The following is a 25,138-nucleotide window of genomic DNA, read 5'->3' as shown; positions in this document are numbered from 1 at the left end:
TGAATGTTAGGCTGCGGCTAGGGTTAGGGTTAGGGTTCCGCCTAGGGTTAGGGTTCTGAAAACCACAAGGCCCGGAGCTCCAGGGACAATGACAATGAGAAAGGCATGCCCAGGGGAGCACAACATTATCCCAAATTTCCAGCCTTCGTGTTTCCTAATTGGAACTCGCCTCAGCCCAATGCTTAATCTTAGGCTGTTCCTCGGGTTAGGAATAGGGTTAGGGTTCCGCCTAGGGTTAGGGTTCAGAAAACCACAAGGCCCGGAGCTCCAGGGACAATGACAATGAGAAAGGCATGCCCAGGGGAGCACAACATTACCCCAAACTTCCAGCCTTCGTGTTTCCTAATTGGAACTCGATTCAGCCAAATGCTGAATCTTAGGCTGTGCCTTGGGCTAGGGTTAGGGTTAGGGTTATGCCTAGGGTTAGGGTTCAGAAAACCACAAGGCCCAGAGCTCCATGGACACTGACAGTGAGAAAGGCATGCCCAGGAGAGCACAACATTCCCCCAAAACTTTAGCCTTCGTTTTTCCTAATCGGAACTCACCTCAGCCCAATGCTGAATGTTAGGCTGCGGCTAGGGTTAGGGTTAGGGTTACGCCTAGGGTTAGGGTTCAGAAAACCACAAAGCCCTGAGCTCCAGGGACAATGACAATGAGAAAGGCAGGCCCAGGGGAGCACAGCATTACCCCAAAATTTTAGCCTTCCTATTTCCTAATCGGAAATCACCTCAGCCCAATGCTCTTTCTTTGGCTGTGCTTTGGGCTAGGGTTAGGGTTAGGGTTTCGCCTAGGGTTAGGGTTCAGAAAAACACAAGGCCCAGAGCTCCAGGGACATTGACTATGAGAAAGGCATGCCAAGGGGAGGACCGAATTGTCCCAAACTTGTAGCCTTCATGTTTTCCTAACCGGAACTCATCTCAGCCCAATGATCTGTCTTTGGCTGCACCTAGGGTTAGGGTTAGGGTTACGCCTAGGGTTAGGGTTCAGAAAACCACAAAGCCCTGAGCTCCAGGGACAATGACAATGAGAAAGGCAGGCCCAGGGGAGCACAGCATTACCCCAAAATTTTAGCCTTCGTATTTCCTAATCGGAAATCACCTCAGCCCAATGCTCTTTCTTTGGCTGTGCTTTGGGCTAGGGTTAGGGTTAGGGTTACGCCTAGGGTTAGGGTTCAGAAAAACACAAGGCCCAGAGCTCCAGGGACATTGACTATGAGAAAGGCACGCCAAGGGGAGGACCGCATTGTCCCAAACTTGTAGCCTTCATGTTTTCCTAACCGGAACTCATCTCAGCCCAATGATCTGTCTTTGGCTGCACCTAGGGTTAGGGTTAGGGTTACACCTAGGGTTAGGGTTCAGAAAACCACAAGGCCCTGAGCTTCAGAGACAATGACAATGAGAAAGGCATGCCCAGGGGAGCGCAGCACTGTCCTAATATTACAGCTTTCCTATTTGCCCCATTGGAACTCACCTCAGCCCAATGCTGTTAATTAGCCTGAACCTAGTACTAGGGTTAGGGTTCCACCTAGGGTTAAGGTTAAGAAAACGAAAAGGCTTACAGCTATAGGGACACTGACAGCAAGAAAGGCATGCCTAGGGGACAGCATCTTTTCCCCAACCTTACAGCCTTCATGTTTTCCGAATCGGAACTCGCCTCAGCCCAATGCTGTATCTTAGGCTGCGCCTTGGGCTAGGTTTAGGGTTCGGGTTATGCCTAGGGTTAGGGTTCAGAAGACCACAAGGCCCAGATCTCCAGGGACAATGACAATGAGAGAGGCATGCCCAGGGGAGCACAATATTATCCCAAAACTTTAGCCTTCATTTTTCCTAATCGGAACTCGCCTCAGCCCAATGCTTAATCTTAGGCTGTTCCTCAGGTTAGGAGTAGGGTTAGGGTTTCACCTAGGGTTAGGGTTAAGAAAACCACAAGGCCAGATCTCCAGGGACATTGGCAGTGAGAAACGCACGCCAAGGGGAGGACCGCATTGTCCCAAACTTGTAGCCTTCATGTTTTCCTAACCGGAACTCATCTCAGCCCAATGTTCTGTCTTTGGCTGCACCTAGGGTTAGGGTTAGGGTTACGCCTAGGGTTAGGGTTCAGAAAACCACAAAGCCCTGAGCTCCAGGGACGCTGACAATGAGAAAGGCATGCCAAGGGGATTGCATCTTTACCCCAACCTTGCAGTTGTCATGTTTTATAAATTGGAACTCACCTCAGCCCAATGCTCTATCTTAGGCTGTGCCTTGGGCTAGGGTTAGGGTTAGGGTTATGCCTAGGGTTAGGGTTCCGAAAACCACAAGGCCCAGAGCTCCAGGGACAATGACAATGAGAGAGGCATGCCCAGGGGAGCAGAACATTATCCCAAACTTCCAGCCTTCGTGTTTCCTAATTGGAACTCGCCCCAGCCCAATGCTGAATCTTAGGCTGTGCCTTGGGCTAGGGTTAGGGTTAGGGTTATGCCTAGGGTTAGGGTTCAGAAAACCACAAGTCCCAGAGCTCCATGGACACTGACAGTGAGAAAGGCATGCCCAGGAGAGCACAACATTCCCCCAAAACTTTAGCCTTCGTTTTTCCTAATCGGAACTCACCTCAGCCCAATGCTGAATGTTAGGCTGCGGCTAGGGTTAGGGTTAGGGTTACGCCTAGGGTTAGGGTTCAGAAAACCACAAGGCCCGGAGCTCCAGGGACAATGACAATGAGAAAGGCATGCCCAGGGGAGCACAACATTATCCCAAATTTCCAGCCTTCGTGTTTCCTAATTGGAACTCGCCTCAGCCCAATGCTTAATCTTAGGCTGTTCCTCGGGTTAGGAATAGGGTTAGGGTTCCGCCTAGGGTTAGGGTTCAGAAAACCACAAGGCCCGGAGCTCCAGGGACAATGACAATGAGAAAGGCATGCCCAGGGGAGCACAACATTACCCCAAACTTCCAGCCTTCGTGTTTCCTAATTGGAACTCGATTCAGCCAAATGCTGAATCTTAGGCTGTGCCTTGGGCTAGGGTTAGGGTTAGGGTTATGCCTAGGGTTAGGGTTCAGAAAACCACAAGGCCCAGAGCTCCATGGACACTGACAGTGAGAAAGGCATGCCCAGGAGAGCACAACATTCCCCCAAAATTTTAGCCTTCGTTTTTCCTAATCGGAACTCACCTCAGCCCAATGCTGAATGTTAGGCTGCGGCTAGGGTTAGGGTTAGGGTTCCGCCTAGGGTTAGGGTTCTGAAAACCACAAGGCCCGGAGCTCCAGGGACAATGACAATGAGAAAGGCATGCCCAGGGGAGCACAAATTATCCCAAATTTCCAGCCTTCGTGTTTCCTAATTGGAACTCGCCTCAGCCCAATGCTTAATCTTAGGCTGTTCCTCGGGTTAGGAATAGGGTTAGGGTTCCGCCTAGGGTTAGGGTTCAGAAAACCACAAGGCCCGGAGCTCCAGGGACAATGACAATGAGAAAGGCATGCCCAGGGGAGCACAACATTACCCCAAACTTCCAGCCTTCGTGTTTCCTAATTGGAACTCGATTCAGCCAAATGCTGAATCTTAGGCTGTGCCTTGGGCTAGGGTTAGGGTTAGGGTTATGCCTAGGGTTAGGGTTCAGAAAACCACAAGGCCCAGAGCTCCATGGACACTGACAGTGAGAAAGGCATGCCCAGGAGAGCACAACATTCCCCCAAAACTTTAGCCTTCGTTTTTCCTAATCGGAACTCACCTCAGCCCAATGCTGAATGTTAGGCTGCGGCTAGGGTTTGGGTTAGGGTTACGCCTAGGGTTAGGGTTCAGAAAACCACAAAGCCCTGAGCTCCAGGGACAATGACAATGAGAAAGGCAGGCCCAGGGGAGCACAGCATTACCCCAAAATTTTAGCCTTCCTATTTCCTAATCGGAAATCACCTCAGCCCAATGCTCTTTCTTTGGCTGTGCTTTGGGCTAGGGTTAGGGTTAGGGTTTCGCCTAGGGTTAGGGTTCAGAAAAACACAAGGCCCAGAGCTCCAGGGACATTGACTATGAGAAAGGCATGCCAAGGGGAGGACCGCATTGTCCCAAACTTGTAGCCTTCATGTTTTCCTAACCGGAACTCATCTCAGCCCAATGTTCTGTCTTTGGCTGCACCTAGGCTTAGGGTTAGGGTTCCGCCTAGGGTTAGGGTTCAGAAAACCACAAGGCCCAGAGCTCCATGGACACTGACAGTGAGAAAGGCATGCCCAGGAGAGCACAACATTCCCCCAAAATTTTAGCCTTCGTTTTTCCTAATCGGAACTCACCTCAGCCCAATGCTGAATGTTAGGCTGCGGCTAGGGTTAGGGTTAGGGTTCCGCCTAGGGTTAGGGTTCTGAAAACCACAAGGCCCGGAGCTCCAGGGACAATGACAATGAGAAAGGCATGCCCAGGGGAGCACAAATTATCCCAAATTTCCAGCCTTCGTGTTTCCTAATTGGAACTCGCCTCAGCCCAATGCTTAATCTTAGGCTGTTCCTCGGGTTAGGAATAGGGTTAGGGTTCCGCCTAGGGTTAGGGTTCAGAAAACCACAAGGCCCGGAGCTCCAGGGACAATGACAATGAGAAAGGCATGCCCAGGGGAGCACAACATTACCCCAAACTTCCAGCCTTCGTGTTTCCTAATTGGAACTCGATTCAGCCAAATGCTGAATCTTAGGCTGTGCCTTGGGCTAGGGTTAGGGTTAGGGTTATGCCTAGGGTTAGGGTTCAGAAAACCACAAGGCCCAGAGCTCCATGGACACTGACAGTGAGAAAGGCATGCCCAGGAGAGCACAACATTCCCCCAAAACTTTAGCCTTCGTTTTTCCTAATCGGAACTCACCTCAGCCCAATGCTGAATGTTAGGCTGCGGCTAGGGTTTGGGTTAGGGTTACGCCTAGGGTTAGGGTTCAGAAAACCACAAAGCCCTGAGCTCCAGGGACAATGACAATGAGAAAGGCAGGCCCAGGGGAGCACAGCATTACCCCAAAATTTTAGCCTTCCTATTTCCTAATCGGAAATCACCTCAGCCCAATGCTCTTTCTTTGGCTGTGCTTTGGGCTAGGGTTAGGGTTAGGGTTTCGCCTAGGGTTAGGGTTCAGAAAAACACAAGGCCCAGAGCTCCAGGGACATTGACTATGAGAAAGGCACGCCAAGGGGAGGACCGCATTGTCCCAAACTTGTAGCCTTCATGTTTTCCTAACCGGAACTCATCTCAGCCCAATGTTCTGTCTTTGGCTGCACCTAGGCTTAGGGTTAGGGTTCCGCCTAGGGTTAGGGTTCAGAAAACCACAAGGCCCAGAGCTCCAGGGACAATGACAATGAGAGAGGCATGCCCAGGGGAGCAGAACATTATCCCAAACTTCCAGCCTTCGTGTTTCCTAATTGGAACTCGCCCCAGCCCAATACTGAATCTTAGGCTGTGCCTTGGGCTAGGGTTAGGGTTAGGGTTATGCCTAGGGTTAGGGTTCAGAAAACCACAAGGCCCAGAGCTCCATGGACACTGACAGTGAGAAAGGCATGCCCAGGAGAGCACAACATTCCCCCAAAACTTTAGCCTTCGTTTTTCCTAATCGGAACTCACCTCAGCCCAATGCTGAATGTTAGGCTGCGGCTAGGGTTAGGGTTAGGGTTCCGCCTAGGGTTAGGGTTCTGAAAACCACAAGGCCCGGAGCTCCAGGGACAATGACAATGAGAAAGGCATGCCCAGGGGAGCACAACATTATCCCAAATTTCCAGCCTTCGTTTTTCCTAATTGGAACTCGCCTCAGCCCAATGCTTAATCTTAGGCTGTTCCTCGGGTTAGGAATAGGGTTAGGGTTCCGCCTAGGGTTAGGGTTCAGAAAACCACAAGGCCCGGAGCTCCAGGGACAATGACAATGAGAAAGGCATGCCCAGGGGAGCACAACATTACCCCAAACTTCCAGCCTTCGTGTTTCCTAATTGGAACTCGATTCAGCCAAATGCTGAATCTTAGGCTGTGCCTTGGGCTAGGGTTAGGGTTAGGGTTATGCCTAGGGTTAGGGTTCAGAAAACCACAAGGCCCAGAGCTCCATGGACACTGACAGTGAGAAAGGCATGCCCAGGAGAGCACAACATTCCCCCAAAACTTTAGCCTTCATTTTTCCTAATCGGAACTCACCTCAGCCCAATGCTGAATGTTAGGCTGCGGCTAGGGTTAGGGTTAGGGTTACGCCTAGGGTTAGGGTTCAGAAAACCACAAAGCCCTGAGCTCCAGGGACAATGACAATGAGAAAGGCAGGCCCAGGGGAGCACAGCATTACCCCAAAATTTTAGCCTTCCTATTTCCTAATCGGAAATCACCTCAGCCCAATGCTCTTTCTTTGGCTGTGCTTTGGGCTAGGGTTAGGGTTAGGGTTTCGCCTAGGGTTAGGGTTCAGAAAAACACAAGGCCCAGAGCTCCAGGGACATTGACTATGAGAAAGGCATGCCAAGGGGAGGACCGCATTGTCCCAAACTTGTAGCCTTCATGTTTTCCTAACCGGAACTCATCTCAGCCCAATGATCTGTCTTTGGCTGCACCTAGGGTTAGGGTTAGGGTTACACCTAGGGTTAGGGTTCAGAAAACCACAAGGCCCTGAGCTTCAGAGACAATGACAATGAGAAAGGCATGCCCAGGGGAGCGCAGCACTGTCCTAATATTACAGCTTTCCTATTTGCCCCATTGGAACTCACCTCAGCCCAATGCTGTTAATTAGCCTGAACCTAGTACTAGGGTTAGGGTTCCACCTAGGGTTAAGGTTAAGAAAACGAAAAGGCTTACAGCTATAGGGACACTGACAGCAAGAAAGGCATGCCTAGGGGACAGCATCTTTTCCCCAACCTTACAGCCTTCATGTTTTCCGAATCGGAACTCGCCTCAGCCCAATGCTGTATCTTAGGCTGCGCCTTGGGCTAGGTTTAGGGTTCGGGTTATGCCTAGGGTTAGGGTTCAGAAGACCACAAGGCCCAGATCTCCAGGGACAATGACAATGAGAGAGGCATGCCCAGGGGAGCACAATATTATCCCAAAACTTTAGCCTTCATTTTTCCTAATCGGAACTCGCCTCAGCCCAATGCTTAATCTTAGGCTGTTCCTCAGGTTAGGAGTAGGGTTAGGGTTTCACCTAGGGTTAGGGTTAAGAAAACCACAAGGCCAGATCTCCAGGGACATTGGCAGTGAGAAACGCACGCCAAGGGGAGGACCGCATTGTCCCAAACTTGTAGCCTTCATGTTTTCCTAACCGGAACTCATCTCAGCCCAATGTTCTGTCTTTGGCTGCACCTAGGGTTAGGGTTAGGGTTACGCCTAGGGTTAGGGTTCAGAAAACCACAAAGCCCTGAGCTCCAGGGACGCTGAAAATGAGAAAGGCATGCCAAGGGGATTGCATCTTTACCCCAACCTTGCAGTTGTCATGTTTTATAAATTGGAACTCACCTCAGCCCAATGCTCTATCTTAGGCTGTGCCTTGGGCTAGGGTTAGGGTTAGGGTTATGCCTAGGGTTAGGGTTCCGAAAACCACAAGGCCCAGAGCTCCAGGGACAATGACAATGAGAGAGGCATGCCCAGGGGAGCAGAACATTATCCCAAACTTCCAGCCTTCGTGTTTCCTAATTGGAACTCGATTCAGCCAAATGCTGAATCTTAGGCTGTGCCTTGGGCTAGGGTTAGGGTTAGGGTTATGCCTAGGGTTAGGGTTCAGAAAACCACAAGTCCCAGAGCTCCATGGACACTGACAGTGAGAAAGGCATGCCCAGGAGAGCACAACATTCCCCCAAAACTTTAGCCTTCGTTTTTCCTAATCGGAACTCACCTCAGCCCAATGCTGAATGTTAGGCTGCGGCTAGGGTTAGGGTTAGGGTTCCGCCTAGGGTTAGGGTTCTGAAAACCACAAGGCCCGGAGCTCCAGGGACAATGACAATGAGAAAGGCATGCCCAGGGGAGCACAACATTATCCCAAATTTCCAGCCTTCGTGTTTCCTAATTGGAACTCGCCTCAGCCCAATGCTTAATCTTAGGCTGTTCCTCGGGTTAGGAATAGGGTTAGGGTTCCGCCTAGGGTTAGGGTTCAGAAAACCACAAGGCCCGGAGCTCCAGGGACAATGACAATGAGAAAGGCATGCCCAGGGGAGCACAACATTACCCCAAACTTCCAGCCTTCGTGTTTCCTAATTGGAACTCGATTCAGCCAAATGCTGAATCTTAGGCTGTGCCTTGGGCTAGGGTTAGGGTTAGGGTTATGCCTAGGGTTAGGGTTCAGAAAACCACAAGGCCCAGAGCTCCATGGACACTGACAGTGAGAAAGGCATGCCCAGGAGAGCACAACATTCCCCCAAAACTTTAGCCTTCGTTTTTCCTAATCGGAACTCACCTCAGCCCAATGCTGAATGTTAGGCTGCGGCTAGGGTTAGGGTTAGGGTTACGCCTAGGGTTAGGGTTCAGAAAACCACAAAGCCCTGAGCTCCAGGGACAATGACAATGAGAAAGGCAGGCCCAGGGGAGCACAGCATTACCCCAAAATTTTAGCCTTCGTATTTCCTAATCGTAAATCACCTCAGCCCAATGCTCTTTCTTTGGCTGTGCTTTGGGCTAGGGTTAGGGTTAGGGTTTCGCCTAGGGTTAGGGTTCAGAAAAACACAAGGCCCAGAGCTCCAGGGACATTGACTATGAGAAAGGCACGCCAAGGGGAGGACCGCATTGTCCCAAACTTGTAGCCTTCATGTTTTCCTAACCGGAACTCATCTCAGCCCAATGTTCTGTCTTTGGCTGCACCTAGGGTTAGGGTTAGGGTTCCGCCTAGGGTTAGGGTTCAGAAAACCACAAGGCCCAGAGCTCCAGGGACAATGACAATGAGAGAGGCATGCCCAGGGGAGCAGAACATTATCCCAAACTTCCAGCCTTCGTGTTTCCTAATTGGAACTCGCCCCAGCCCAATACTGAATCTTAGGCTGTGCCTTGGGCTAGGGTTAGGGTTAGGGTTATGCCTAGGGTTAGGGTTCAGAAAACCACAAGGCCCAGAGCTCCATGGACACTGACAGTGAGAAAGGCATGCCCAGGAGAGCACAACATTCCCCCAAAACTTTAGCCTTCGTTTTTCCTAATCGGAACTCACCTCAGCCCAATGCTGAATGTTAGGCTGCGGCTAGGGTTAGGGTTAGGGTTCCGCCTAGGGTTAGGGTTCTGAAAACCACAAGGCCCGGAGCTCCAGGGACAATGACAATGAGAAAGGCATGCCCAGGGGAGCACAACATTATCCCAAATTTCCAGCCTTCGTTTTTCCTAATTGGAACTCGCCTCAGCCCAATGCTTAATCTTAGGCTGTTCCTCGGGTTAGGAATAGGGTTAGGGTTCCGCCTAGGGTTAGGGTTCAGAAAACCACAAGGCCCGGAGCTCCAGGGACAATGACAATGAGAAAGGCATGCCCAGGGGAGCACAACATTACCCCAAACTTCCAGCCTTCGTGTTTCCTAATTGGAACTCGATTCAGCCAAATGCTGAATCTTAGGCTGTGCCTTGGGCTAGGGTTAGGGTTAGGGTTATGCCTAGGGTTAGGGTTCAGAAAACCACAAGTCCCAGAGCTCCATGGACACTGACAGTGAGAAAGGCATGCCCAGGAGAGCACAACATTCCCCCAAAACTTTAGCCTTCGTTTTTCCTAATCGGAACTCACCTCAGCCCAATGCTGAATGTTAGGCTGCGGCTAGGGTTTGGGTTAGGGTTACGCCTAGGGTTAGGGTTCAGAAAACCACAAAGCCCTGAGCTCCAGGGACAATGACAATGAGAAAGGCAGGCCCAGGGGAGCACAGCATTACCCCAAAATTTTAGCCTTCGTATTTCCTAATCGTAAATCACCTCAGCCCAATGCTCTTTCTTTGGCTGTGCTTTGGGCTAGGGTTAGGGTTAGGGTTTCGCCTAGGGTTAGGGTTCAGAAAAACACAAGGCCCAGAGCTCCAGGGACATTGACTATGAGAAAGGCATGCCAAGGGGAGGACCGCATTGTCCCAAACTTGTAGCCTTCATGTTTTCCTAACCGGAACTCATCTCAGCCCAATGATCTGTCTTTGGCTGCACCTAGGGTTAGGGTTAGGGTTACACCTAGGGTTAGGGTTCAGAAAACCACAAGGCCCTGAGCTTCAGAGACAATGACAATGAGAAAGGCATGCCCAGGGGAGCGCAGCACTGTCCTAATATTACAGCTTTCCTATTTGCCCCATTGGAACTCACCTCAGCCCAATGCTGTTAATTAGCCTGAACCTAGTACTAGGGTTAGGGTTCCACCTAGGGTTAAGGTTAAGAAAACGAAAAGGCTTACAGCTATAGGGACACTGACAGCAAGAAAGGCATGCCTAGGGGACAGCATCTTTTCCCCAACCTTACAGCCTTCATGTTTTCCGAATCGGAACTCGCCTCAGCCCAATGCTGTATCTTAGGCTGCGCCTTGGGCTAGGTTTAGGGTTCGGGTTATGCCTAGGGTTAGGGTTCAGAAGACCACAAGGCCCAGATCTCCAGGGACAATGACAATGAGAGAGGCATGCCCAGGGGAGCACAATATTATCCCAAAACTTTAGCCTTCATTTTTCCTAATCGGAACTCGCCTCAGCCCAATGCTTAATCTTAGGCTGTTCCTCAGGTTAGGAGTAGGGTTAGGGTTTCACCTAGGGTTAGGGTTAAGAAAACCACAAGGCCAGATCTCCAGGGACATTGGCAGTGAGAAACGCACGCCAAGGGGAGGACCGCATTGTCCCAAACTTGTAGCCTTCATGTTTTCCTAACCGGAACTCATCTCAGCCCAATGTTCTGTCTTTGGCTGCACCTAGGGTTAGGGTTAGGGTTACGCCTAGGGTTAGGGTTCAGAAAACCACAAAGCCCTGAGCTCCAGGGACGCTGACAATGAGAAAGGCATGCCAAGGGGATTGCATCTTTACCCCAACCTTGCAGTTGTCATGTTTTATAAATTGGAACTCACCTCAGCCCAATGCTCTATCTTAGGCTGTGCCTTGGGCTAGGGTTAGGGTTAGGGTTATGCCTAGGGTTAGGGTTCCGAAAACCACAAGGCCCAGAGCTCCAGGGACAATGACAATGAGAGAGGCATGCCCAGGGGAGCAGAACATTATCCCAAACTTCCAGCCTTCGTGTTTCCTAATTGGAACTCGCCCCAGCCCAATGCTGAATCTTAGGCTGTGCCTTGGGCTAGGGTTAGGGTTAGGGTTATGCCTAGGGTTAGGGTTCAGAAAACCACAAGTCCCAGAGCTCCATGGACACTGACAGTGAGAAAGGCATGCCCAGGAGAGCACAACATTCCCCCAAAACTTTAGCCTTCGTTTTTCCTAATCGGAACTCACCTCAGCCCAATGCTGAATGTTAGGCTGCGGCTAGGGTTAGGGTTAGGGTTCCGCCTAGGGTTAGGGTTCTGAAAACCACAAGGCCCGGAGCTCCAGGGACAATGACAATGAGAAAGGCATGCCCAGGGGAGCACAACATTATCCCAAATTTCCAGCCTTCGTGTTTCCTAATTGGAACTCGCCTCAGCCCAATGCTTAATCTTAGGCTGTTCCTCGGGTTAGGAATAGGGTTAGGGTTCCGCCTAGGGTTAGGGTTCAGAAAACCACAAGGCCCGGAGCTCCAGGGACAATGACAATGAGAAAGGCATGCCCAGGGGAGCACAACATTACCCCAAACTTCCAGCCTTCGTGTTTCCTAATTGGAACTCGATTCAGCCAAATGCTGAATCTTAGGCTGTGCCTTGGGCTAGGGTTAGGGTTAGGGTTATGCCTAGGGTTAGGGTTCAGAAAACCACAAGGCCCAGAGCTCCATGGACACTGACAGTGAGAAAGGCATGCCCAGGAGAGCACAACATTCCCCCAAAATTTTAGCCTTCGTTTTTCCTAATCGGAACTCACCTCAGCCCAATGCTGAATGTTAGGCTGCGGCTAGGGTTAGGGTTAGGGTTCCGCCTAGGGTTAGGGTTCTGAAAACCACAAGGCCCGGAGCTCCAGGGACAATGACAATGAGAAAGGCATGCCCAGGGGAGCACAAATTATCCCAAATTTCCAGCCTTCGTGTTTCCTAATTGGAACTCGCCTCAGCCCAATGCTTAATCTTAGGCTGTTCCTCGGGTTAGGAATAGGGTTAGGGTTCCGCCTAGGGTTAGGGTTCAGAAAACCACAAGGCCCGGAGCTCCAGGGACAATGACAATGAGAAAGGCATGCCCAGGGGAGCACAACATTACCCCAAACTTCCAGCCTTCGTGTTTCCTAATTGGAACTCGATTCAGCCAAATGCTGAATCTTAGGCTGTGCCTTGGGCTAGGGTTAGGGTTAGGGTTATGCCTAGGGTTAGGGTTCAGAAAACCACAAGGCCCAGAGCTCCATGGACACTGACAGTGAGAAAGGCATGCCCAGGAGAGCACAACATTCCCCCAAAACTTTAGCCTTCGTTTTTCCTAATCGGAACTCACCTCAGCCCAATGCTGAATGTTAGGCTGCGGCTAGGGTTTGGGTTAGGGTTACGCCTAGGGTTAGGGTTCAGAAAACCACAAAGCCCTGAGCTCCAGGGACAATGACAATGAGAAAGGCAGGCCCAGGGGAGCACAGCATTACCCCAAAATTTTAGCCTTCGTATTTCCTAATCGGAAATCACCTCAGCCCAATGCTCTTTCTTTGGCTGTGCTTTGGGCTAGGGTTAGGGTTAGGGTTTCGCCTAGGGTTAGGGTTCAGAAAAACACAAGGCCCAGAGCTCCAGGGACATTGACTATGAGAAAGGCACGCCAAGGGGAGGACCGCATTGTCCCAAACTTGTAGCCTTCATGTTTTCCTAACCGGAACTCATCTCAGCCCAATGTTCTGTCTTTGGCTGCACCTAGGCTTAGGGTTAGGGTTCCGCCTAGGGTTAGGGTTCAGAAAACCACAAGGCCCAGAGCTCCAGGGACAATGACAATGAGAGAGGCATGCCCAGGGGAGCAGAACATTATCCCAAACTTCCAGCCTTCGTGTTTCCTAATTGGAACTCGCCCCAGCCCAATACTGAATCTTAGGCTGTGCCTTGGGCTAGGGTTAGGGTTAGGGTTATGCCTAGGGTTAGGGTTCAGGAAACCACAAGGCCCAGAGCTCCATGGACACTGACAGTGAGAAAGGCATGCCCAGGAGAGCACAACATTCCCCCAAAACTTTAGCCTTCGTTTTTCCTAATCGGAACTCACCTCAGCCCAATGCTGAATGTTAGGCTGCGGCTAGGGTTAGGGTTAGGGTTCCGCCTAGGGTTAGGGTTCTGAAAACCACAAGGCCCGGAGCTCCAGGGACAATGACAATGAGAAAGGCATGCCCAGGGGAGCACAACATTATCCCAAATTTCCAGCCTTCGTTTTTCCTAATTGGAACTCGCCTCAGCCCAATGCTTAATCTTAGGCTGTTCCTCGGGTTAGGAATAGGGTTAGGGTTCCGCCTAGGGTTAGGGTTCAGAAAACCACAAGGCCCGGAGCTCCAGGGACAATGACAATGAGAAAGGCATGCCCAGGGGAGCACAACATTACCCCAAACTTCCAGCCTTCGTGTTTCCTAATTGGAACTCGATTCAGCCAAATGCTGAATCTTAGGCTGTGCCTTGGGCTAGGGTTAGGGTTAGGGTTATGCCTAGGGTTAGGGTTCAGAAAACCACAAGGCCCAGAGCTCCATGGACACTGACAGTGAGAAAGGCATGCCCAGGAGAGCACAACATTCCCCCAAAACTTTAGCCTTCATTTTTCCTAATCGGAACTCACCTCAGCCCAATGCTGAATGTTAGGCTGCGGCTAGGGTTAGGGTTAGGGTTACGCCTAGGGTTAGGGTTCAGAAAACCACAAAGCCCTGAGCTCCAGGGACAATGACAATGAGAAAGGCAGGCCCAGGGGAGCACAGCATTACCCCAAAATTTTAGCCTTCCTATTTCCTAATCGTAAATCACCTCAGCCCAATGCTCTTTCTTTGGCTGTGCTTTGGGCTAGGGTTAGGGTTAGGGTTTCGCCTAGGGTTAGGGTTCAGAAAAACACAAGGCCCAGAGCTCCAGGGACATTGACTATGAGAAAGGCATGCCAAGGGGAGGACCGCATTGTCCCAAACTTGTAGCCTTCATGTTTTCCTAACCGGAACTCATCTCAGCCCAATGATCTGTCTTTGGCTGCACCTAGGGTTAGGGTTAGGGTTACACCTAGGGTTAGGGTTCAGAAAACCACAAGGCCCTGAGCTTCAGAGACAATGACAATGAGAAAGGCATGCCCAGGGGAGCGCAGCACTGTCCTAATATTACAGCTTTCCTATTTGCCCCATTGGAACTCACCTCAGCCCAATGCTGTTAATTAGCCTGAACCTAGTACTAGGGTTAGGGTTCCACCTAGGGTTAAGGTTAAGAAAACGAAAAGGCTTACAGCTATAGGGACACTGACAGCAAGAAAGGCATGCCTAGGGGACAGCATCTTTTCCCCAACCTTACAGCCTTCATGTTTTCCGAATCGGAACTCGCCTCAGCCCAATGCTGTATCTTAGGCTGCGCCTTGGGCTAGGTTTAGGGTTCGGGTTATGCCTAGGGTTAGGGTTCAGAAGACCACAAGGCCCAGATCTCCAGGGACAATGACAATGAGAGAGGCATGCCCAGGGGAGCACAATATTATCCCAAAACTTTAGCCTTCATTTTTCCTAATCGGAACTCGCCTCAGCCCAATGCTTAATCTTAGGCTGTTCCTCAGGTTAGGAGTAGGGTTAGGGTTTCACCTAGGGTTAGGGTTAAGAAAACCACAAGGCCAGATCTCCAGGGACATTGGCAGTGAGAAACGCACGCCAAGGGGAGGACCGCATTGTCCCAAACTTGTAGCCTTCATGTTTTCCTAACCGGAACTCATCTCAGCCCAATGTTCTGTCTTTGGCTGCACCTAGGGTTAGGGTTAGGGTTACGCCTAGGGTTAGGGTTCAGAAAACCACAAAGCCCTGAGCTCCAGGGACGCTGACAATGAGAAAGGCATGCCAAGGGGATTGCATCTTTACCCCAACCTTGCAGTTGTCATGTTTTATAAATTGGAACTCACCTCAGCCCAATGCTCTATCTTAGGCTGTGCCTTGGGCTAGGGTTAGGGTTAGGGTTATGCCTAGGGTTAGGGTTCCGAAAACCACAAGGCCCAGAGCTCCAGGGACAATGACAATGAGAGAGGCATGCCCAGGGGAGCAGAACATTATCCCAAACTTCCAGCCTTCGTGTTTCCTAATTGGAACTCGCCCCAGCCCAATACTGAATCTTAGGCTGTGCCTTGGGCTAGGGTTAGGGTTAGGGTTATGCCTAGGGTTAGGGTTCAGGAAACCACAAGGCCCAGAGCTCCATGGACACTGACAGTGAGAAAGGCATGCCCAGGAGAGCACAACATTCCCCCAAAACTTTAGCCTTCGTTTTTCCTAATCGGAACTCACCTCAGCCCAATGCTGAATGTTAGGCTGCGGCTAGGGTTAGGGTTAGGGTTCCGCCTAGGGTTAGGGTTCTGAAAACCACAAGGCCCGGAGCTCCAGGGACATTGACTATGAGAAAGGCATGCCCAGGGGAGCACAACATTATCCCAAATTTCCAGCCTTCGTTTTTCCTAATTGGAACTCGCCTCAGCCCAATGCTTAATCTTAGGCTGTTCCTCGGGTTAGGAATAGGGTTAGGGTTCCGCCTAGGGTTAGGGTTCAGAAAACCACAAGGCCCGGAGCTCCAGGGACAATGACAATGAGAAAGGCATGCCCAGGGGAGCACAACATTACCCCAAACTTCCAGCCTTCGTGTTTCCTAATTGGAACTCGATTCAGCCAAATGCTGAATCTTAGGCTGTGCCTTGGGCTAGGGTTAGGGTTAGGGTTATGCCTAGGGTTAGGGTTCAGAAAACCACAAGGCCCAGAGCTCCATGGACACTGACAGTGAGAAAGGCATGCCCAGGAGAGCACAACATTCCCCCAAAACTTTAGCCTTCATTTTTCCTAATCGGAACTCACCTCAGCCCAATGCTGAATGTTAGGCTGCGGCTAGGGTTAGGGTTAGGGTTACGCCTAGGGTTAGGGTTCAGAAAACCACAAAGCCCTGAGCTCCAGGGACAATGACAATGAGAAAGGCAGGCCCAGGGGAGCACAGCATTACCCCAAAATTTTAGCCTTCCTATTTCCTAATCGGAAATCACCTCAGCCCAATGCTCTTTCTTTGGCTGTGCTTTGGGCTAGGGTTAGGGTTAGGGTTTCGCCTAGGGTTAGGGTTCAGAAAAACACAAGGCCCAGAGCTCCAGGGACATTGACTATGAGAAAGGCATGCCAAGGGGAGGACCGCATTGTCCCAAACTTGTAGCCTTCATGTTTTCCTAACCGGAACTCATCTCAGCCCAATGATCTGTCTTTGGCTGCACCTAGGGTTAGGGTTAGGGTTACACCTAGGGTTAGGGTTCAGAAAACCACAAGGCCCTGAGCTTCAGAGACAATGACAATGAGAAAGGCATGCCCAGGGGAGCGCAGCACTGTCCTAATATTACAGCTTTCCTATTTGCCCCATTGGAACTCACCTCAGCCCAATGCTGTTAATTAGCCTGAACCTAGTACTAGGGTTAGGGTTCCACCTAGGGTTAAGGTTAAGAAAACGAAAAGGCTTACAGCTATAGGGACACTGACAGCAAGAAAGGCATGCCTAGGGGACAGCATCTTTTCCCCAACCTTACAGCCTTCATGTTTTCCGAATCGGAACTCGCCTCAGCCCAATGCTGTATCTTAGGCTGCGCCTTGGGCTAGGTTTAGGGTTCGGGTTATGCCTAGGGTTAGGGTTCAGAAGACCACAAGGCCCAGATCTCCAGGGACAATGACAATGAGAGAGGCATGCCCAGGGGAGCACAATATTATCCCAAAACTTTAGCCTTCATTTTTCCTAATCGGAACTCGCCTCAGCCCAATGCTTAATCTTAGGCTGTTCCTCAGGTTAGGAGTAGGGTTAGGGTTTCACCTAGGGTTAGGGTTAAGAAAACCAAAAGGCCAGATCTCCAGGGACATTGGCAGTGAGAAACGCACGCCAAGGGGAGGACCGCATTGTCCCAAACTTGTAGCCTTCATGTTTTCCTAACCGGAACTCATCTCAGCCCAATGTTCTGTCTTTGGCTGCACCTAGGGTTAGGGTTAGGGTTACGCCTAGGGTTAGGGTTCAGAAAACCACAAAGCCCTGAGCTCCAGGGACGCTGACAATGAGAAAGGCATGCCAAGGGGATTGCATCTTTACCCCAACCTTGCAGTTGTCATGTTTTATAAATTGGAACTCACCTCAGCCCAATGCTCTATCTTAGGCTGTGCCTTGGGCTAGGGTTAGGGTTAGGGTTATGCCTAGGGTTAGGGTTCCGAAAACCACAAGGCCCAGAGCTCCAGGGACAATGACAATGAGAGAGGCATGCCCAGGGGAGCAGAACATTATCCCAAACTTCCAGCCTTCGTGTTTCCTAATTGGAACTCGCCCCAGCCCAATGCTGAATCTTAGGCTGTGCCTTGGGCTAGGGTTAGGGTTAGGGTTATGCCTAGGGTTAGGGTTCAGAAAACCACAAGTCCCAGAGCTCCATGGACACTGACAGTGAGAAAGGCATGCCCAGGAGAGCACAACATTCCCCCAAAACTTTAGCCTTCGTTTTTCCTAATCGGAACTCACCTCAGCCCAATGCTGAATGTTAGGCTGCGGCTAGGGTTAGGGTTAGGGTTACGCCTAGGGTTAGGGTTCTGAAAACCACAAGGCCCGGAGCTCCAGGGACAATGACAATGAGAAAGGCATGCCCAGGGGAGCACAACATTATCCCAAATTTCCAGCCTTCGTGTTTCCTAATTGGAACTCGCCTCAGCCCAATGCTTAATCTTAGGCTGTTCCTCGGGTTAGGAATAGGGTTAGGGTTCCGCCTAGGGTTAGGGTTCAGAAAACCACAAGGCCCGGAGCTCCAGGGACAATGACAATGAGAAAGGCATGCCCAGGGGAGCACAACATTACCCCAAACTTCCAGCCTTCGTGTTTCCTAATTGGAACTCGATTCAGCCAAATGCTGAATCTTAGGCTGTGCCTTGGGCTAGGGTTAGGGTTAGGGTTATGCCTAGGGTTAGGGTTCAGAAAACCACAAGGCCCAGAGCTCCATGGACACTGACAGTGAGAAAGGCATGCCCAGGAGAGCACAACATTCCCCCAAAACTTTAGCCTTCGTTTTTCCTAATCGGAACTCACCTCAGCCCAATGCTGAATGTTAGGCTGCGGCTAGGGTTAGGGTTAGGGTTACGCCTAGGGTTAGGGTTCAGAAAACCACAAAGCCCTGAGCTCCAGGGACAATGACAATGAGAAAGGCAGGCCCAGGGGAGCACAGCATTACCCCAAAATTTTAGCCTTCGTATTTCCTAATCGTAAATCACCTCAGCCCAATGCTCTTTCTTTGGCTGTGCTTTGGGCTAGGGTTAGGGTTAGGGTTTCGCCTAGGGTTAGGGTTCAGAAAAACACAAGGCCCAGAGCTCCAGGGACATTGACTATGAGAAAGGCACGCCAAGGGGAGGACCGCATTGTCCCAAACTTGTAGCCTTCATGTTTTCCTAACCGGAACTCATCTCAGCCCAATGTTCTGTCTTTGGCTGCACCTAGGGTTAGGGTTAGGGTTCCGCCTAGGGTTAGGGTTCAGAAAACCACAAGGCCCAGAGCTCCAGGGACAATGACAATGAGAGAGGCATGCCCAGGGGAGCAGAACATTATCCCAAACTTCCAGCCTTCGTGTTTCCTAATTGGAACTCGCCCCAGCCCAATACTGAATCTTAGGCTGTGCCTTGGGCTAGGGTTAGGGTTAGGGTTATGCCTAGGGTTAGGGTTCAGAAAACCACAAGGCCCAGAGCTCCATGGACACTGACAGTGAGAAAGGCATGCCCAGGAGAGCACAACATTCCCCCAAAACTTTAGCCTTCGTTTTTCCTAATCGGAACTCACCTCAGCCCAATGCTGAATGTTAGGCTGCGGCTAGGGTTAGGGTTAGGGTTCCGCCTAGGGTTAGGGTTCTGAAAACCACAAGGCCCGGAGCTCCAGGGACAATGACAATGAGAAAGGCATGCCCAGGGGAGCACAAATTATCCCAAATTTCCAGCCTTCGTGTTTCCTAATTGGAACTCGCCTCAGCCCAATGCTTAATCTTAGGCTGTTCCTCGGGTTAGGAATAGGGTTAGGGTTCCGCCTAGGGTTAGGGTTCAGAAAACCACAAGGCCCGGAGCTCCAGGGACAATGACAATGAGAAAGGCATGCCCAGGGGAGCACAACATTACCCCAAACTTCCAGCCTTCGTGTTTCCTAATTGGAACTCGATTCAGCCAAATGCTGAATCTTAGGCTGTGCCTTGGGCTAGGGTTAGGGTTAGGGTTATGCCTAGGGTTAGGGTTCAGAAAACCACAAGTCCCAGAGCTCCATGGACACTGACAGTGAGAAAGGCATGCCCAGGAGAGCACAACATTCCCCCAAAACTTTAGCCTTCGTTTTTCCTAATCGGAACTCACCTCAGCCCAATGCTGAATGTTAGGCTGCGGCTAGGGTTTGGGTTAGGGTTACGCCTAGGGTTAGGGTTCAGAAAACCACAAAGCCCTGAGCTCCAGGGACAATGACAATGAGAAAGGCAGGCCCAGGGGAGCACAGCATTACCCCAAAATTTTAGCCTTCCTATTTCCTAATCGGAAATCACCTCAGCCCAATGCTCTTTCTTTGGCTGTGCTTTGGGCTAGGGTTAGGGTTAGGGTTTCGCCTAGGGTTAGGGTTCAGAAAAACACAAGGCCCAGAGCTCCAGGGACATTGACTATGAGAAAGGCATGCCAAGGGGAGGACCGCATTGTCCCAAACTTGTAGCCTTCATGTTTTCCTAACCGGAACTCATCTCAGCCCAATGTTCTGTCTTTGGCTGCACCTAGGCTTAGGGTTAGGGTTCCGCCTAGGGTTAGGGTTCAGAAAACCACAAGGCCCAGAGCTCCAGGGACAATGACAATGAGAGAGGCATGCCCAGGGGAGCAGAACATTATCCCAAACTTCCAGCCTTCGTGTTTCCTAATTGGAACTCGCCCCAGCCCAATACTGAATCTTAGGCTGTGCCTTGGGCTAGGGTTAGGGTTAGGGTTATGCCTAGGGTTAGGGTTCAGAAAACCACAAGGCCCAGAGCTCCATGGACACTGACAGTGAGAAAGGCATGCCCAGGAGAGCACAACATTCCCCCAAAACTTTAGCCTTCGTTTTTCCTAATCGGAACTCACCTCAGCCCAATGCTGAATGTTAGGCTGCGGCTAGGGTTAGGGTTAGGGTTACGCCTAGGGTTAGGGTTCAGAAAACCACAAAGCCCTGAGCTCCAGGGACAATGACAATGAGAAAGGCAGGCCCAGGGGAGCACAGCATTATCCCAAAATTTTAGCCTTCGTATTTCCTAATCGTAAATCACCTCAGCCCAATGCTCTTTCTTTGGCTGTGCTTTGGGCTAGGGTTAGGGTTAGGGTTTCGCCTAGGGTTAGGGTTCAGAAAAACACAAGGCCCAGAGCTCCAGGGACATTGACTATGAGAAAGGCATGCCAAGGGGAGGACCGCATTGTCCCAAACTTGTAGCCTTCATGTTTTCCTAACCGGAACTCATCTCAGCCCAATGATCTGTCTTTGGCTGCACCTAGGGTTAGGGTTAGGGTTACACCTAGGGTTAGGGTTCAGAAAACCACAAGGCCCTGAGCTTCAGAGACAATGACAATGAGAAAGGCATGCCCAGGGGAGCGCAGCACTGTCCTAATATTACAGCTTTCCTATTTGCCCCATTGGAACTCACCTCAGCCCAATGCTGTTAATTAGCCTGAACCTAGTACTAGGGTTAGGGTTCCACCTAGGGTTAAGGTTAAGAAAACGAAAAGGCTTACAGCTATAGGGACACTGACAGCAAGAAAGGCATGCCTAGGGGACAGCATCTTTTCCCCAACCTTACAGCCTTCATGTTTTCCGAATCGGAACTCGCCTCAGCCCAATGCTGTATCTTAGGCTGCGCCTTGGGCTAGGTTTAGGGTTCGGGTTATGCCTAGGGTTAGGGTTCAGAAGACCACAAGGCCCAGATCTCCAGGGACAATGACAATGAGAGAGGCATGCCCAGGGGAGCACAATATTATCCCAAAACTTTAGCCTTCATTTTTCCTAATCGGAACTCGCCTCAGCCCAATGCTTAATCTTAGGCTGTTCCTCAGGTTAGGAGTAGGGTTAGGGTTTCACCTAGGGTTAGGGTTAAGAAAACCACAAGGCCAGATCTCCAGGGACATTGGCAGTGAGAAACGCACGCCAAGGGGAGGACCGCATTGTCCCAAACTTGTAGCCTTCATGTTTTCCTAACCGGAACTCATCTCAGCCCAATGTTCTGTCTTTGGCTGCACCTAGGGTTAGGGTTAGGGTTACGCCTAGGGTTAGGGTTCAGAAAACCACAAAGCCCTGAGCTCCAGGGACAATGACAATGAGAAAGGCAGGCCCAGGGGAGCACAGCATTACCCCAAAATTTTAGCCTTCCTATTTCCTAATCGGAAATCACCTCAGCCCAATGCTCTTTCTTTGGCTGTGCTTTGGGCTAGGGTTAGGGTTAGGGTTTCGCCTAGGGTTAGGGTTCAGAAAAACACAAGGCCCAGAGCTCCAGGGACATTGACTATGAGAAAGGCATGCCAAGGGGAGGACCGCATTGTCCCAAACTTGTAGCCTTCATGTTTTCCTAACCGGAACTCATCTCAGCCCAATGTTCTGTCTTTGGCTGCACCTAGGCTTAGGGTTAGGGTTCCGCCTAGGGTTAGGGTTCAGAAAACCACAAGGCCCAGAGCTCCAGGGACAATGACAATGAGAGAGGCATGCCCAGGGGAGCAGAACATTATCCCAAACTTCCAGCCTTCGTGTTTCCTAATTGGAACTCGCCCCAGCCCAATACTGAATCTTAGGCTGTGCCTTGGGCTAGGGTTAGGGTTAGGGTTATGCCTAGGGTTAGGGTTCAGAAAACCACAAGGCCCAGAGCTCCATGGACACTGACAGTGAGAAAGGCATGCCCAGGAGAGCACAACATTCCCCCAAAACTTTAGCCTTCGTTTTTCCTAATCGGAACTCACCTCAGCCCAATGCTGAATGTTAGGCTGCGGCTAGGGTTAGGGTTAGGGTTCCGCCTAGGGTTAGGGTTCTGAAAACCACAAGGCCCGGAGCTCCAGGGACAATGACAATGAGAAAGGCATGCCCAGGGGAGCACAACATTATCCCAAATTTCCAGCCTTCGTTTTTCCTAATTGGAACTCGCCTCAGCCCAATGCTTAATCTTAGGCTGTTCCTCGGGTTAGGAATAGGGTTAGGGTTCCGCCTAGGGTTAGGGTTCAGAAAACCACAAGGCCCGGAGCTCCAGGGACAATGACAATGAGAAAGGCATGCCCAGGGGAGCACAACATTACCCCAAACTTCCAGCCTTCGTGTTTCCTAATTGGAACTCGATTCAGCCAAATGCTGAATCTTAGGCTGTGCCTTGGGCTAGGGTTAGGGTTAGGGTTATGCCTAGGGTTAGGGTTCAGAAAACCACAAGGCCCAGAGCTCCATGGACACTGACAGTGAGAAAGGCATGCCCAGGAGAGCACAACATTCCCCCAAAACTTTAGCCTTCATTTTTCCTAATCGGAACTCACCTCAGCCCAATGCTGAATGTTAGGCTGCGGCTAGGGTTAGGGTTAGGGTTACGCCTAGGGTTAGGGTTCAGAAAACCACAAAGCCCTGAGCTCCAGGGACAATGACAATGAGAAAGGCAGGCCCAGGGGAGCACAGCATTACCCCAAAATTTTAGCCTTCCTATTTCCTAATCGTAAATCACCTCAGCCCAATGCTCTTTCTTTGGCTGTGCTTTGGGCTAGGGTTAGGGTTAGGGTTTCGCCTAGGGTTAGGGTTCAGAAAAACACAAGGCCCAGAGCTCCAGGGACATTGACTATGAGAAAGGCATGCCAAGGGGAGGACCGCATTGTCCCAAACTTGTAGCCTTCATGTTTTCCTAACCGGAACTCATCTCAGCCCAATGATCTGTCTTTGGCTGCACCTAGGGTTAGGGTTAGGGTTACACCTAGGGTTAGGGTTCAGAAAACCACAAGGCCCTGAGCTTCAGAGACAATGACAATGAGAAAGGCATGCCCAGGGGAGCGCAGCACTGTCCTAATATTACAGCTTTCCTATTTGCCCCATTGGAACTCACCTCAGCCCAATGCTGTTAATTAGCCTGAACCTAGTACTAGGGTTAGGGTTCCACCTAGGGTTAAGGTTAAGAAAACGAAAAGGCTTACAGCTATAGGGACACTGACAGCAAGAAAGGCATGCCTAGGGGACAGCATCTTTTCCCCAACCTTACAGCCTTCATGTTTTCCGAATCGGAACTCGCCTCAGCCCAATGCTGTATCTTAGGCTGCGCCTTGGGCTAGGTTTAGGGTTCGGGTTATGCCTAGGGTTAGGGTTCAGAAGACCACAAGGCCCAGATCTCCAGGGACAATGACAATGAGAGAGGCATGCCCAGGGGAGCACAATATTATCCCAAAACTTTAGCCTTCATTTTTCCTAATCGGAACTCGCCTCAGCCCAATGCTTAATCTTAGGCTGTTCCTCAGGTTAGGAGTAGGGTTAGGGTTTCACCTAGGGTTAGGGTTAAGAAAACCACAAGGCCAGATCTCCAGGGACATTGGCAGTGAGAAACGCACGCCAAGGGGAGGACCGCATTGTCCCAAACTTGTAGCCTTCATGTTTTCCTAACCGGAACTCATCTCAGCCCAATGTTCTGTCTTTGGCTGCACCTAGGGTTAGGGTTAGGGTTACGCCTAGGGTTAGGGTTCAGAAAACCACAAAGCCCTGAGCTCCAGGGACGCTGACAATGAGAAAGGCATGCCAAGGGGATTGCATCTTTACCCCAACCTTGCAGTTGTCATGTTTTATAAATTGGAACTCACCTCAGCCCAATGCTCTATCTTAGGCTGTGCCTTGGGCTAGGGTTAGGGTTAGGGTTATGCCTAGGGTTAGGGTTCCGAAAACCACAAGGCCCAGAGCTCCAGGGACAATGACAATGAGAGAGGCATGCCCAGGGGAGCAGAACATTATCCCAAACTTCCAGCCTTCGTGTTTCCTAATTGGAACTCGCCCCAGCCCAATACTGAATCTTAGGCTGTGCCTTGGGCTAGGGTTAGGGTTAGGGTTATGCCTAGGGTTAGGGTTCAGGAAACCACAAGGCCCAGAGCTCCATGGACACTGACAGTGAGAAAGGCATGCCCAGGAGAGCACAACATTCCCCCAAAACTTTAGCCTTCGTTTTTCCTAATCGGAACTCACCTCAGCCCAATGCTGAATGTTAGGCTGCGGCTAGGGTTAGGGTTAGGGTTCCGCCTAGGGTTAGGGTTCTGAAAACCACAAGGCCCGGAGCTCCAGGGACATTGACTATGAGAAAGGCATGCCCAGGGGAGCACAACATTATCCCAAATTTCCAGCCTTCGTTTTTCCTAATTGGAACTCGCCTCAGCCCAATGCTTAATCTTAGGCTGTTCCTCGGGTTAGGAATAGGGTTAGGGTTCCGCCTAGGGTTAGGGTTCAGAAAACCACAAGGCCCGGAGCTCCAGGGACAATGACAATGAGAAAGGCATGCCCAGGGGAGCACAACATTACCCCAAACTTCCAGCCTTCGTGTTTCCTAATTGGAACTCGATTCAGCCAAATGCTGAATCTTAGGCTGTGCCTTGGGCTAGGGTTAGGGTTAGGGTTATGCCTAGGGTTAGGGTTCAGAAAACCACAAGGCCCAGAGCTCCATGGACACTGACAGTGAGAAAGGCATGCCCAGGAGAGCACAACATTCCCCCAAAACTTTAGCCTTCATTTTTCCTAATCGGAACTCACCTCAGCCCAATGCTGAATGTTAGGCTGCGGCTAGGGTTAGGGTTAGGGTTACGCCTAGGGTTAGGGTTCAGAAAACCACAAAGCCCTGAGCTCCAGGGACAATGACAATGAGAAAGGCAGGCCCAGGGGAGCACAGCATTACCCCAAAATTTTAGCCTTCCTATTTCCTAATCGGAAATCACCTCAGCCCAATGCTCTTTCTTTGGCTGTGCTTTGGGCTAGGGTTAGGGTTAGGGTTTCGCCTAGGGTTAGGGTTCAGAAAAACACAAG

This window comes from Aphelocoma coerulescens, chromosome 2, assembly GCF_041296385.1.
Source record: "Aphelocoma coerulescens isolate FSJ_1873_10779 chromosome 2, UR_Acoe_1.0, whole genome shotgun sequence".
Classification (NCBI taxonomy): domain Eukaryota; kingdom Metazoa; phylum Chordata; class Aves; order Passeriformes; family Corvidae; genus Aphelocoma; species Aphelocoma coerulescens.
Note: the sequence above shows the minus strand (reverse complement) of the source record.